This window comes from Hordeum vulgare, chromosome 5H (assembly GCF_904849725.1).
Source record: "Hordeum vulgare subsp. vulgare chromosome 5H, MorexV3_pseudomolecules_assembly, whole genome shotgun sequence".
Classification (NCBI taxonomy): domain Eukaryota; kingdom Viridiplantae; phylum Streptophyta; class Magnoliopsida; order Poales; family Poaceae; genus Hordeum; species Hordeum vulgare.
This window is the reverse complement of record NC_058522.1, coordinates 560,910,789-560,925,839: the sequence shown is the minus strand read 5'-3', so window position 1 is coordinate 560,925,839 and position 15,051 is coordinate 560,910,789.

The following is a 15,051-nucleotide window of genomic DNA, read 5'->3' as shown; positions in this document are numbered from 1 at the left end:
ACTCCAGTGTTAGTGAGTTGCATGATCTCATGGTCATAGGAACAGATACATTGACATGCAGAAAGCAATAGCAGTAAACTCGATATGATCAAACGCTAGCTTAAGGTTTGAGTTTTTTCCATCACATCATTCTCCTAATGATGTGATCCCGTTATCAAATGACAAATCATGTCTATGGCTAGGAAACCTTAGCCATCTTTGATCAACGAGCTCGTCTAGTAAAGGCTCACTAGGGACACAGTCTTGTTTATGTATTCACACATGTATTTGAGTTTCCAATCAATACAATTATATCATGGATAATAAACGATTATCATGAATAAGGAAATATGATAATAACTAATTTATTATTGCCTCTATGAAATATTTCCAACATGAGGTGGCGGTGAGCCCGTAGATGGCCAGTGGTAGTGCTTACGTGACGATGGCGCGACGCCCGGGATCTGTGGCGCTAGGCCTCGCGGTGGCGCTGGGTGGTCCTGCCTCTATGGAGGATTTCGTCCTCACGGTGGTGGCTGCATGGGCTAAAAATGTTTAAAATTTCATCAAAATATTTAAAAAATATTCATATTTCATAATTGATTTAAATTATAAAAAAGTTTAGAATTGTAATTTTTTTAAGTTTTGAAAACTGAATTTCAAAATGTGCATAAATTTTGAAAAATGTTCAAAATTTGTTGATTTTTTTAATAAAAAATCAGATTTTGAAAAGGGCTTTATTTTTAGAAAAATGATCAGAAATTGTTTAAAATAATAATACCAATTTTTTTTTAAAATTTCAAAATATTATTCGGAATTTGAAATTATTCAACACGTCTAAACAGATGCACTTTGTCAAATAAAGTATCCGCTCAGTATGTTGATACGTCTCAAACGTATCTATAATTTTTGATGGTTTCATGCTGTTATCTTGTCAACTTTTGATGTTTTATATACCTTTTATATCTTTTTTGGGACTAACTTATTAATTCAGTGCCAAGTGCGAGTTCCTGTTTTTTCTGTGTTTTTGACTCTCTTCAGATCTGATTTTGGAACGGAGTCCAAACGGAATAAAATCACTGAAATGAATTTTTCCAGAACAGAAGAAGATCGGGGGACTTCAGGGCCAAGGCAGGAGGCCCACAGGGGGCCCACAAGCCCTGTAGCCATGGCCAGGGGGGCCATGGCTACCAAGCTTGTGGCCCCCCTGGAGCTCCCCCGCCCTAGCTCTTTGGCCTATTTATTCCCTAAAATCCCAGGAAAAATAAGGGCGTCCACGAAACCACTTTTCCGCCGCCGCAAGCTTCCGTTTCCGCGAGATCTCATCTGGAGATCCTTCCCGGTGCCTTGCCGGAGGGGACTTTGGAGCTAGAGGGCTTCTACATCAACATCATTGCCTCTCCAATGACTCGTGAGTAGTCCACTTCAGACCTACGGGTCCGTAGTTAGTAGCTAGATGGCTTCTTCTCTCTCTTGGATCTTCAATACAAAGTTCTCCATAATCTTCATGGAGATCTATCCGATGTAATCCTCTTTGGCGGTGTGTTTGTCGAGATCCGATGAATTGTGGATTTGTGATCAGATTATCTATGAATTATATTTGAGTCTTTGCTGATTTCTTATATGCATGATTTGATATCCTTGTAAGTCTCTCCGAGTCTTGGGTTTTGTTTGGCCAACTAGATCTATGATTCTTGCAATGGGAGAAGTGCTTGGTTTTGGGTTCATACCGTGCGGTGACCTTTCCCAGTGATAGAAGGGGCAGCAAGGCACGCATTGTGTTGTTGCCATCAAGGGTAACAAGATGGGCTTTCTTCATAGATTTGAGATTGTCCATCTACATCATGTCATCTTGCTTAAGGCGTTACTTTGTTCTTATGAACTCAATACACTAGATGCATGCTGGATAGCGGTCGACGTGTGGAGTAATAGTAGTAGATGCGGAAAGTATCAGTCTACTTGTTTTGGACGTGATGCCTATATGTATGATCATTGCCATAGATAACGTCATGACTTTGCGCGGTTCTATCAATTGCTCGACAGTAATTCGTTCACCCACCGTCTACTTGCTTTCATGAGAGAAGCCACTAGTGAACACTACAGCCCCTGGGTCTATTCACAATTATCATCTCCGCTTTTACTTTTACTTTGCTTTGTTTACTTTTTTGCTTTCAATTCTCACTTTGCAAACAATCTATACGGGATTGACAACCCCTTCATAGCGTTGGGTGCAAGCTCTTTGTGTTTGTGCAGGTACTTGTGACTTGACGCGATCCTCCTACTGGATTGATACCTTGGTTCTCAAACTAAGGGAAATACTTACCGCCGCTGTGCTACATCACCCTTTCCTCTTCAAGGGAACACCAGCGCAGGGCTCCAAGGCCACGGGGGAATCCTTTGCATATTTGCCAAGGAAATCCCTATAGGCGTAGCCAGCAGCATATGTCTCAACACATACGTCGGTACCAAACAACAACAAACGCATGTACTAAACATTTCTAGAATTAGCATCTACTACCACTAGAAAAGGAAGAGAGGGCAGATCCAACTTTAAATCTGGACCTTCTAATCATTAAACAATGCTCTAAAATCTATGTTAACGAAACGAACGAATCTTCGTTAGCGCTAATCGAACGGCTCGCTCACCTCACACGTCGTCTCGCCCGCACACCTCGTCCGCGCGTTAACTGGCGACTCGCCTTGACTACGCCGGTCGCCGCCCCCTCGCCCCGCACGCTCGCAGTGCCGTGCCGGTCTCTGCCCCTCGCCCCGCCGCGTCGGTCTCTGCATCGCCCCACACGCTCGCAGCGCCGTGCCGGTCTCCGCACCCTCGTCCCGCCACTCCAGTCTCCGCAGAACCACTGTTGGGGAACGTCGCATGGGAAACAAAAATTTTCCTACGCGCACGAAGACCTATCATGGTGATGTCCATCTACGAGAGGGGATGAGTGATCTACGTACCCTTGTAGATCGTACAGCAGAAGTGTTAGTGAACGCGGTTGATGTAGTGGAACGTCCTCACGTCCCTCGATCCGCCCCGCGAACAATCCCGCGATCAGTCCCACGATTTAGTACCGAACGGACGGCACCTCCGCGTTCAGCACACGTACAGCTCGACGATGATCTCGGCCTTCTTGATCCAGCAAGAGAGACGGAGAGGTAGAAGAGTTCTCCGGCAGCGTGACGACGCTCCGGAGGTTGGTGATGACCTTGTCTCAGCAGGGCTCCGCCCGAGCTCTGCAGAAACGCGATCTAGAGGAAAAACCGTGGAGGTATGTGGTCGGGCTGCCGTGGAAAAGTCGTCTCAAATCAGCCCTAAAACCTCCGTATATATAGGTGGGAGGGAGGGGAGGAGGCAGCCTCAAAACCTAAAGGTTTGGCCGAAATTGGAGGTGGAGGAGTCCTAAGCAAAATAAGGTGCATAAAAGGATTAACATCACATGCAATTTATAAGTGACATGATATGGCCATCATCACGTGCTTCTTGATCTCCATCACCAAAGCACCGGCACGATCTTCTTGTCACCGGCGTCACACCATGATCTCCATCAACGTGTCGCCATCGGGGTTGTCGTGCTACTCATGCTATTACTACTAAAGCTACGTCCTAGCAAAATAGTAAACGCATCTGCAAGCACAAACGTTAGTTATAAAGACAACCCTATGGCTCCTGCCGGTTGCCGTACCATCGACGTGCAAGTCGATATTATCTATTACAACATGATCATCTCATACATCCAATATATCACATCACATCGTTGGCCATATCACATCACAAGCATACCCTGCAAAAACAAGTTAGACATCCTCTAATTTTGTTGTTGCATGTTTTACGTGGTGACCATGGGTATCTAGTAGGATCGCATCTTACTTACGCAAACACCACAACGTAGATATATGAGTTGCTATTTAACCTCATCCAAGGACCTCCTCGGTCAAATCCGATTCAACTAAAGTTGGAGAAACCGACACTTGCCAGTCATCTTTGAGCAACGGGGTTACTCGTAGCGATGAAACCAGTCTCTCGTAAGCGTACGAGTAATGTCGGTCCAAGCCGCTTCAATCCAACAATACCGCGGAATCAAGAAAAGACTAAGGAGGTCAGCAAAACGCACATCACCACCCACAAAAACTTTTGTGTTCTACTCGAGAAGACATCTACGCATGAACCTAGCTCATGATGCCACTGTTGGGGAACGTCGCATGGGAAACAAAAATTTTCCTACGCGCACGAAGACCTATCATGGTGATGTCCATCTACGAGAGGGGATGAGTGATCTACGTACCCTTGTAGATCGTACAACAGAAGCGTTAGTGAACGCGGTTGATGTAGTGGAACGTCCTCACGTCCCTCGATCCGCCCCGCGAACAATCCCGCGATCAGTCCCACGATTTAGTACCGAACGGACGGCACCTCCGCGTTCAGCACACGTACAGCTCGACGATGATCTCGGCCTTCTTGATCCAGCAAGAGAGACGGAGAGGTAGAAGAGTTCTCCGGCAGCATGACGGCGCTCCGGAGGTTGGTGATGACCTTGTCTCAGCAGGGCTCCGCCCGAGCTCTGCAGAAACGCGATCTAGAGGAAAAACCGTGGAGGTATGTGGTCGGGCTGCCGTGGAAAAGTCGTCTCAAATCAGCCATAAAACCTCCGTATATATAGGTGGGAGGGAGGGGAGGAGGCAGCCTCAAAACCTAAAGGTTTGGCCGAAATTGGAGGTGGAGGAGTCCTACTCCAATCCTACTTGGAGTAGGATTCCACCTTCCCACTTGGAAACTCTTTCCACCTTGTGTTTTTTCCTTCTCAAACCTTATGGGCCTTAGTGGGAACTTATTCCAGCCCACTAGGGGCTGGTTTATCTCTTCCCATAGCCCATGAGACCCCTTGGGGCGTGACACCCCTCCCGATGGTCCCCGGCACCCCTCCCGGCACTCCCGGTACACTACCGATGAGCCCGAAACTTTTCCGGTAATGCAAGAAAACCTTCCGGTAACCAAATGAGGTCATCCTATATATCAATCTTCGTTTCCGGACCATTCCGGAAACCCTCGTGACGTCCGTGATCTCATCCGGGACTCCGAAAAACATTCGGTAACCAACCATATAACTCAAATACGCATAAAACAACGTCGAACCTTAAGTGTGCAGACCCTGCGGGTTCGAGAACTATGTAGACATGACCCGAGAGACTCCTCGGTCAATATCCAATAGCGGGACCTGGATGCCCATATTGGTTCCTACATATTCTACGAAGATCTTATCGTTTGAACCTCAGTGCCAAGGATTCATATAATCTCGTATGTCATTCCCTTTGTCCTTCGGTATGTTACTTGCCCGAGATTCGATCGTTAGTATCCGCATACCTATTTCAATCTCGTTTACCGGCAAGTCTCTTTACTCGTTCCGTAATACAAGATCCCGCAACTTACATTAAGTTACATTGCTTGCAAGGCTTGTGTGTGATGTTGTATTACCGAGTGGGCCCCGAGATACCTCTCCGTCACACGGAGTGACAAATCCCAGTCTCGAGCTATACTAACTCAAGAACACCTTCGGAGATACCTGTAGAGCATATTTATAGTCACCCAGTTACGTTGCGACGTTTGATACACACAAAGCATTCCTCCGGTGTCCGTGATTTATATGATCTCATGGTGATAGGAACAAATACTTGACACGCAGAAAACAGTAGCAACAAAATGACACGATCAACATGCTACGTCTATTAGTTTGGGTCTAGTCCATCACATGATTCTCCTAATGATGTGATCCCGTTATCAAGTGACAACACTTGCCTATGGCCAGGAAACCTTGACCATCTTTGACCAACGAGCTAGTCAACTAGAGGCTTACTAGGGACAGTGTTTTTTCTATGTATCCACACAAGTATTGTGTTTCCAATCAATACAATTATAGCATGGATAATAAACGATTATCATGAACTAAGAAATATAATAATAACTAATTTATTATTGCCTCTAGGGCATATTTCCAACAACCAGATCCCTCCCTCCCGGGACGCCCTCTGATTTGCCGCTCGCCATGGACAACGACTACGTCGATGAGGCGCATAGCGGCTGCAATGCAGGCCGGCGCCGCTGCCCTCAGCCTCGTGCGCCTGCCGCACCACCGGTCCCATGCCGCCCCCGCGCCCCATCGTTCCGTCAACTGCCGCCCGCTCCTCCCCCCTCGCCGCCTGCCCCGCATTCGCCCTTCGACGGACTTCAAGCAAGCGATCGTCGCCTAGATCGCTGAACCTCGAGCAAGCGGCCTTAGCCCACATTGCCTGACCTCAAACAAGCGGCCACCGCCAACATCAAACAAGACTGCAAGACGACCATGACGTCCACTCCAGCCACAGCCACCAGTATTTTCGTCACCCACCGCTCGTAATTTACCGATGCTTCATTTTGAAATTGTGGATCAAAGTTTATTTAGCTACCTTGAACAGCAGACAAATATAAGGCTTACTAACTTTTAACGAACAATGTGGTTCTCATATGAATGTGTGTATTTTTATTCTATTCATTAGGGTGTAAATCACAAGAGAACCGTGCAATGAAATTCTTCTGAGACTGGTGAGGATAGTGCCATATTCTTATATTTTTTTTGCTCAATAATATTGAAGCATTGTGCCCTTCTTATTCTGTATGTCCATGGGGAAGATGGACCTCATGCCCCTGGGTGTATGAAGAGGTAAATGGTTCAAATTTGTGCATATGCTTATCGTCGGCTAGGATTAGGTGATTAGATATGTGAATATTTAACAATAAACTAGATTCAAATTTGTGCCTTAGCTTTTGTTTGCCCGTGTTAGTATATTTATATTCCAAGACAAACATTGTGGGATGTGAAGTAAATTGTTCTACATGTCACTGATTGTGAAGGACTAGAGTAGGGAGAGTCATCCACCGGATAGGACCCCATGTCCGGAGAGGGTTGTGCACTTGAGAAGACAATCAGGGTACACAGACAAGTTGGGTGACCATGTTCTTGAGCTTTTCATCCATTCGATTCATCAGGAGAGCCATATGATTTGTATAACTTGTATTTCTGGGATCCTGGTTTTATAATTCACTATGGGAGAAGTCAGCTAAACACAGAGAAGATGAAATGCTTGCAAAAAATAGTTTGTGGTTGCTCTGTATCTTAACTGGGTTGGTATAGAATCAAGTTCAGGTTCAGCGATGCTGATAATGGAAATTTATATCCGCACAGGGGAGGCCTACATAGGAGAACAGTATGTCTTGTCGCTGTGAATACCCAACACTGGTTCGACTTTCCACACATCTGACAAGGGGCGACACATTACTAAGCACAGAGTCTCGCACAATCATTCATTCATGCCCACATGTGGCGAGAAGGTTCATTGGCGGTCGTGCAAGGAGATAAATTAGTACACAAAGAACTTGGTAAAACTGCTAAGGAAAAACTTTCTTTGACTATGAATTCAGGGCCAAATTTTGCTCCTTCTTTTCCTGCAATTATTCGTTCCCATTTGATTAGTTTGATTAGGATGAGACGTGTTTCGGTTAGCATGATTGTTTGTAAATGGTCACTGATACGTCTCCAACGTATCTATAATTTTTGATGGTTTCATGCTATTATCTTACCAAACTTTGGATGTTTTGCATGCCTTTTATATATTTTTTCGGACTAACTTATTAACTCAGTGGCAAGTGTCAGTTCCTATTTTTTCCATGTTTTTGATCCCTTTCAGAGGAGATTTTGAAACGGAATCCAAACGGAAGAAAATCCCCGAAAAGATTTTTTCTGGAATGGAAGAAGATCGGGAAGCTTGGGAGCCAAGGCAGGGGAGCCTCATGTTGGAAATATGCCCTAGAGGCAATAATAAATTAGTTATTATTATATTTCTTAGTTCATGATAATCGTTTATTATCCATGCTATAATTGTATTGATTGGAAACACAATACTTGTGTGGATACATAGACAAAACACTGTCCCTAGTAAGCCTCTAGTTGACTAGCTCGTTGATCAAAGATGGCCAAGGTTTCCTGGCCATAGGCAAGTGTTGTTACTTGATAACGGGATCACATCATTAGGAGAATCATGTGATGGACTAGACCCAAACTAATAGACGTAGCATGTTGATCGTGTCATTTTGTTGCTACTGTTTTCTGCGTGTCAAGTATTTGTTCCTATGACCATGAGATCATATAACTCACTGACACCGGAAGAATGCTTTATGTGTATCAAACGTCGCAACGTAACTGGGTGACTATAAATATGCTCTACAGGTATCTCCGAAGGTGTTAGTTGAGTTAGTATGGATCGAGACTGGGATTTGTCACTCCGTGTGACGGAGAGGTATCTCGGGGCCCACTCGGTAATACAACATCACACACAAGCCTTGCAAGCAATGTGACTTAGTGTAAGTTGCGGGATCTTGTATTACGGAACGAGTAAAGAGACTTGCCGGTAAACAAGATTGAAATAGGTATGCGGATACTGACGATCGAATCTCGGGAAAGTAACATACCGAAGGACAAAGGGAATGACATACGGGATTATATGAATCCTTGGCACTGAGGTTCAAATGATAAGATCTTCGTAGAATATGTAGGATCCAATATGGGCATCCAGGTCCCGCTATTGGATATTGACCGAGGAGTCTCTCGGGTCATGTCTGCATAGTTCTCGAACCCGCAGGGTCTGCACACTTAAGGTTCGACGTTGTTTTATGCGTATTTGAGTTATATGGTTGGTTACCGAATGTTGTTCGGAGTCCCGGATGAGATCACGGACGTCACGAGGGTTTCCGGAATTGTCCGGAAACGAAGATTGATATATAGGATGACCTCATTTGATTACCGGAAGGTTTTCGGAGTTACCGGGAATGTACCGGGAATGACGAATGGGTTCCGGGTGTTCACCGGGGGGGGGGGGGCAACCCACCCCGGGGAAGCCCATAGGCTTTGGGGGTGGCGCACCAGCCCTTAGTGGGCTGGTGGGACAGCCCAAGAAGGCCCTATGCGCCATAGGAAGAAAATCAAAGAGAAAAAAAGGAGGAGGTGGGAAAGGGAAGAAGGACTCCACCTTCCAAACCAAGTTGGATTCGGTTTGGAAGGGGAGACCTTCCCCCCTTTGGTTCGTCCGACCCCCTTGGGGATCCTTGAGCCCCAAGGCAAGGCCCCCCTCTCCCACCTATATATACGGAGGTTTTAGGGCTGATTTGAGACGACTTTTCCACGGCAGCCCGACCACATACCTCCACGGTTTTTCCTCTAGATCGCGTTTCTGCGGAGCTCGGGGGAGCCCTGCTGAGATAAGATCACCACCAACCTCCGAAGCGCCGTCACGCTGCCGGAGAACTCATCTACCTCTCCGTCTCTCTTGCTGGATCAAGAAGGCCGAGATCATCGTCGAGCTGTACGTGTGCTGAACGCGGAGGTGCCGTCCGTTCGGCACTAGATCATGGGACTGATCGGGGGACGGTTCGCGGGGCGGATCGAGGGACGTGAGGACGTTCCACTACATCAACCGCGTTCACTAACGCTTCTGCTGTACGGTCTACAAGGGTACGTAGATCACACATCCCCTCTCGTAGATGGACATCACCATAATAGGTCTTCGTGCGCGTAGGAAATTTTTTGTTTCCCATGCGACGTTCCCCAACAGTGGCATCATGAGCTAGGTTCATGCGCAGATGTCTTCTCGAGTAGAACACAAAAGTTTTTGTGAGCGGTGATGTGCGTTTTGCTGCCCTCCTTAGTCTTTTCTTGATTCCGCGGTATTGTTGGATTGAAGCGGCTTGGACCGACATTACTCGTACGCTTACGAGAGACTGGTTTCATCGCTACGAGTAACCCCGTTGCTCAAAGATGACTGGCAAGTGTCAGTTTCTCCAACTTTAGTTGAATCGGATTTGACCGAGGAGGTCCTTGGATGAGGTTAAATAGCAATTCATATATCTCTGTTGTGGTGTTTGCGTAAGTAAGATGCGATCCTACTAGATACCCATGGTCACCACGTAAAACATGCAACAACAAAATTAGAGGACGTCTAACTTGTTTTTGCAGGGTATGCTTGTGATGTGATATGGCCAACGATGTGATGTGATATATTGGATGTATGAGATGATCATGTTGTAATAGTTAATATCGACTTGCACGTCGATGGTACGACAACCGGCAGGAGCCATAGGGTTGTCTTTAAACTAACGTTTGTGCTTGCGGATGCGTTTACTATATTGCTAGGACGTAGCTTTAGTAGTAATAGCAGGAGTAGCACGACAACCCCGATGGCGACACGTTGATGGAGATCGTGATGATGGAGATCATGATGTGACGCCGGTGACAAGAAGATCGTGCCGGTGCTTTGGTGATGGAGATCAAGAAGCGCATGATGATGGCCATATCATGTCACTTATGAATTGCATGTGATGTTAATCCTTTTTGCACCTTATCTTTCTTAGAACGACGGTAGCATTATGAGGTGATCTCTCACTAAAATTTCAAGACGAAATTGTGTTCTCCCCGACTGTGCACCGTTGCGACAGTTCTTCGTTTCGAGACACCACGTGATGATCGGGTGTGATAGACTCAACGTTCACATACAACGGGTGCAAAACAGTTGCACACGAGAACACTCGGGTTAAGCTTGACGAGCCTAGCATGTGCAGACATGGCCTCGGAACACATGAGACCGAAAGATCGAGCATGAATCGTATAGTTGATATGATTAGCATAGAGATGCTTACCACTGAAACTATTCTCGACTCACGTGATGATCGGACTTGAGATAGTGGATTTGGATCATGTACCACTCAAATGACTAGAGAGATGTACTTTTTGAGTGGGAGTTCTTAAGTAATATGATTAATTGAACTAATTGTCATGAACATAGTCTAATGGTCTTTGCGAATTACGATGTAGCTTGCGCTATAGCTCTACTGTTTTTATATGTTCCTAGAGAAAATTTAGTTGAAAGTTGATAGTAGCAAACTTTGAAGAGGATTGTCCTCGTTGCTGCGCAGAAGGCTTATGTCCTTAATGCACCACTCGGTGTGCTGCACCTCGAGCGTCGTCTGTGGATGCTGTGAACATCCGACATACACGTTTCTGATGACTACACGATAATTTAGTACAAAAATACTTAATGGCTTAGAAGCAAGGCGCCGAAAACGTTGTAAAACGTCACGGAACATAAGTGATGTTCTAAAGAGATGAAATTGTGATTTCATGCTTGTGCCCTTGTTAAGAGGTACGAGACCTCCGACAAGATTCTTTGTCCACAAATCACAGGAGAAAAGGCTCAATCGTTGAGCATGTGCTCAGATTGTCTGAGTACGACAATCGCTTGAATCAAGTGGGAGTTAATCTTCCAGATGAGATAGTGATAGTTCTCCAAAGTCACTGCCACCAAGCTGTGAGAGCTTCGTGATGAACTATAACATATCAAGGATAGATACAATGATCCTTGAGCGATTCGCGATGTTTGACACTGCGAAAGTAGAAATCAAGAAGGAGCATCAATAGTTGATGGTTTGTAAAAGCACTAAGTTTCAAGAAAGGCAAGGGCTAGAAGGGATACTTCATGAAACGGCAAAACAGCTGCTGCACTAATGAAGAGACCCAAGATTAAACCCAAACCCGAGACTAAGTGCTTCTATGAGGGGAACAGTCACTGAGGCGGAGCAACTCTAGATACTTGGTAGATAAGAAGGCTGGCAAAAGTCGAAATAAGTATATTTGATATACATGATGTTGATGTGTACTTTACTAGTACTCCTAGTAGAATGAGGGTATTGGATACCGGTTCGGTTGCTAAGTGATTAGTAACACGAAATGAAATCTACGGCATAAACGGAGACTAGCTAAAGGTGAGGTGACGATACATGTTGGAAGTGTTTCGAAGGTTGATATGATCAAACGTCGCACACTCCCTCTACCACCGGGATTGGTGTTAAACCTAAATAATTGTTATTTGGTGCTTGCGTTAAGCATGAACATGATTGGATCGTGTTTATTGCAATATGATTATTCATTTAAAGAGAATAATGGTTACTCTATTTGCTTGAATAATCACCTTCAATGGTTTATTGAATCTCGATCGTAGTGTTACACATGTTCATAATATTGGTGCCAAAAGATACGAGGTAATGATGATAGTACCACTTACTTGTGGCACTGCCGCTTGAGTCATGTTGTTATAAATTGCATGAAGAGGCTCCATGCTGATGGATCTTTGTACTCATTTGATTTTGAATCACTAGTGACATGCAAATCATACCACATGAGCAAGGCCTTGTTTTCATTGAGATGAAACAATATAGTAACTTGTTGGAAGTGATACATTTTGATGTATGCAGTCCAATGGGTGTTGAGGCTCGCAGTGAATATCATTATGTTCTTACTTCAATGACGATTTGAGTAGATACAAGAGTATTTACTTAATGAATCACAAGTCTGAAATATTGAAAGGTTCAATTCTGTTTCAGAGTGAAGTTCGTCGTAACGGGAGGATAAACTATCTACGTATGATCATAGAAATGAATATCTGAGTTATGAGTTTTGGTACGCAGTTAAGACAATGTGGAAATTGTTTCGCAGTTCATGCCACCTGGAACATCATAGTGTGATGATGTGTCTGAACGTCATAGCCACGCACTATTTGGTATGGTGCATGCTATGATGTCTCTTATCGAATTACCACTATCGTTTATGGGTTATGCATTAGAGACAACCGCATTCACTTTAAATAGGGCACCGCGTATTTCCGTTGAGATGACACAATATAGACTGATGTTTAGAGAAATCTAAACTGTCGTTTCTTGAAAGTTTGGGGCTTCGACACTTATGTGAAAAAGTTTCAGTCTGAAATATTTACTTAATGAATCACAAGTCTGAAATATTGAAAAGTTCAATTCCGTTTCAGAGTGAAGTTCGTCGTAACAAGAGGATGAACTGTCTACGATATGATCATAGAAATGAATATCTGAGTTACGAGTTTTTGGTACACAGTTAAGACAATGTGGAAATTGTTTCGCAGTTCATGCCACCTGGAACATCATAGTGTGATGATGTGTCTGAACGTCATAGCCACGCACTATTTGGTATGGTGCATACTATGATGTCTCTTATCGAATTACCACTATCGTTTATGGGTTATGCATTAGAGACAACCGCACTCACTTTAAATAGGGCACCGCGTATTTCCGTTGAGATGACACAGTATAGACTGAGGTTTAGAGAAATCTAAACTGTCGTTTCTTGAAAGTTTGGGGCTTCGACTCTTATGTGAAAAAGTTTCAGTCTGATAAGCTCAAACCCAAAGCGGATAAATGCATCTTCATAGGATATCCAAAACAGTTGGGTACATCTCCTATCTCAGATCCAAAAGCAAAGTGTTTGTTTCTAGAAACGGATCCTTTCTCGAGGAAAGGTTTCTCTCGAAAGAATAGAGTGGGAGGGTGGTAGAACTTGATGAGGTTATTGAACCATCACTTCGACCAGTGTGTAGCAGGGAGCAGGAAGTTGTTCCTATGGCGCCTACACCAATTGAAGTGAAAACTGATGATGGTGATCATCGAGCATCGGATCAAGTTACTACAAGCCTCGTAGGTTGACAAGGTCGCGTACTACTACAGAGTGGTACGGTAACCCTGTCTTGGAGGTCATGTTGTTGAGCAACAGTGAACCTACGAGTTACGGAGAAAGCAATGGTGGGCCCAGATTCCGACAATTGGCTGGAAGCCATGAAATCCGAGAGAGGATCCATGTATGAAAACAAAGTGTAGACTTTGGAAGAACTACTTGATGGTCATAGGACTATTGAGTAAAGATGGATCTTTAAAAGGAAGACAGACGATGATAGTGATAAGTCACTATTATTAAAAGCTCGACTTGTCGCAAAGATGTTTCTGACAAGATCAAACAAGATGACTATGATGAGACTTTCTCACTCGTAGAGATGCTAAAAGTCTGTTAGAATTATGTTAGTAGTTGTTGCATTATTTATGAAATATTGAACATAGGATGTCAAAACATTGTTTCTTCGACGGTTTCCTTGAGCAAACATTGTATGTGATACAACCAGGAGGTTTTGTCGATCCTAAAGATACTAGCAAGTATGCAAGCTCCAGCGATCCTTCATTGGACTGGTGCAAGCATCTCGGAGTTGGAATATACACTTTGATGAGATGATCAAAGATTTTGGGTTTGTGCAAGGTTTATGAGAAACTTGTATTTCCAAAGAAGTGAGTGGGAGCACTATAGAATTTCTGATAAGTATATGTGGTTGACATATTGTGGATCAGAAGTAATGTAGAATTTCTGTAAAGCATACAAGGTTGTTTGAAAGGAGTTTTCAAAGGAGTACCTGGATTGCGCTACTTGAACGTTGAGCATCAAAGATCTATGGGGATAGATCAAAAGCGCTTAATGGAAGTTTCAACAAGATGCATGCCTTGACAAGTTTTTGAAGGAGTTCAAAATAGATCAACAAAGAAGGAGTTCTTGGTTGCGTTGTGAGGTGTGAATTTGAGTAAGACTCAAAACCCGACCTCGGCAGAATAAAGAGAATAGACGAAGGTCGTCTTCTATGCCTTAGCCGTAGACTCTAAAGTATGCCATGCTGAGTACCGCACCTGATGTGTGCCTTGCGGCAAGTCAGTTAAAGAGGTACACACTGTGATCCAGGATTGAATCACTGATCAATGGTCAAAGTTATCCTTAGTAACTAAATAGACTAAGGAATTTTTCTCGATTATGGAGGTGGTTAAAGAGTTCGTCGTAAAGGGTTACGTTGATGCAAGCTTTGACACTAATCCGAATAACTATGAGTAGTGAAACGGATTCGTATAGTAGAGTAGATATTTGGAGCATTTCCGAATAGCACGTAGTAGTAGCATCTATAAGACGACATAAAGATTTGTAAAGAACGCACGGATCTGAAAGTTTCAGAATCGTTGACTAAAACCTCTCTCACGAGCAGGACGTGATCAGACCCCAGAACTATATGGCTGTTGGATTCGTTGGAATCACATGGAGATGTGAACTAGATTATTGACTCTAGTGCAAGTGGGAGACTGCTGGAAATATGCCCTAGAGG